The following is a 1,380-nucleotide window of genomic DNA, read 5'->3' on the forward strand; positions in this document are numbered from 1 at the left end:
GCACTCTAGCCTGGGTGACAAGAGTGAAACTCCGTCTCACAAACCTCTTTAACAAAACCTCTCCAGAATAAAACTTTCTAGCTGCTCAAATCCAATCACTGCTTCTCCACTGCCAGTGGCATCAAAAAGAGGCCCACCACTCACCTCCTCCACGAAGCCTTCCCAAGCCCATCTCCTTCCAGGCCATTTCTCCTCTCTCTTGCTTTAGTGTGTGGTTTGCTGTGATTTACTGGCCTCTACTGAACTTCCTCTTCCATGTCCTCCTAGGGCCAATACCTCGCCCACTAGGCTCTCTACAAACATCTGCAGCAGATTGTCTTGCTGCTTAGGTTTTGTTTATTTTTCTCTCCCTCAATCGGTTTGTCAGCAGTTGTAGGACAAGGATTGACCTCATCGCCCACGCTGTCTCTCAGCCCCGTGTAGGGATAGGAACACTGTAGGTGTGCAAAAGAATGTGATTAAGAGTTCAACGGTTAAGGAGAGCGTGCAGGCAGGAAGCTGTAGCTGCAAGTGAGAGAAATGCTGAGCACATCCACCCCCAGCACAAGTGTTTGCATCACATACAAGGATAGGGTGCCTTGGGGGAGGCCAGCCAGGGCTGCTGGTGGCAGTGGGTACGGGAGCAACAGGGAGGCAGATGGCAGGCACTCTGGAGGTTATGGTTGTCATCAGCAAGTGTTGGTACTTCTCTGAGCCTGTTTTCTCAGCTGGAGAAGGGGTAAGGAGCCCTGGCCTACCTCTTCTCACAAAATAAGACACAATCTGATTTTTAAGAATTTCAGGCCAGGCACGCCTGTAATCTCAGCACTTTGGGAAGCCAGGGCAGGCCGCTCACTTGAGCGTAGGAGTACGAGACCAACCTGGGCAAAATGACGGAAGCTCGTCTCCACCAAAAAATACAAAAATTAGCTAGGCGTGGTGGCGCCCGCCTGTAGTCCCAGCACTGGGGTACTGTGGCAGGAGGCTCGCTTGAGCCCGGGAGGTCGCGGCACTGCACTCCAGCCTGGGTGGGTGACAGCAAGACCCTGTTTTAAAAAAAAAAAAAGAAAAGAATCTCAAAGTTGCCAGGGACCTAGGGACTTGGCTTCCGACTCTGATGCGCTTTGTAAACTACTAAAAGCTGGAGAAATAAGGGGCTGAGCCCAGCCCCACCTCCCGAATGAGCGGCCTTGGGCGAACCACTGCGTCTGGGCGCCTGGAGCTTCCCTGTCTGAAACAAAGTGGAAGATCCTACGGGAGGCGGAGTGCGAGCGCCGGGAACAAGGAAAGCCCTCGCCTTACACGCCGCGGCTTCCTGCAGAGCTGAGCCATATCCAGTACGATGGGGACAACTTGGGCTCCCGATCCTGACAGACTTGGGTTCGAACCCTCAGGGACCTC

General features: G+C 53.3%; 1 protein-coding gene across 2 annotated transcripts in view; it reads right to left on the minus strand.

Annotated features, from left to right (window-relative positions):
- The window catches only part of PC (pyruvate carboxylase), a 108,757-nt gene that overhangs the window by 106,534 nt on the left and 843 nt on the right, over positions 1-1,380 (minus strand). The gene's annotated exons all lie outside the window — the stretch shown is intronic.

This window comes from Mandrillus leucophaeus, unplaced genomic scaffold (assembly GCF_000951045.1).
Source record: "Mandrillus leucophaeus isolate KB7577 unplaced genomic scaffold, Mleu.le_1.0 Scaffold30, whole genome shotgun sequence".
NCBI classification, from domain to species: domain Eukaryota; kingdom Metazoa; phylum Chordata; class Mammalia; order Primates; family Cercopithecidae; genus Mandrillus; species Mandrillus leucophaeus.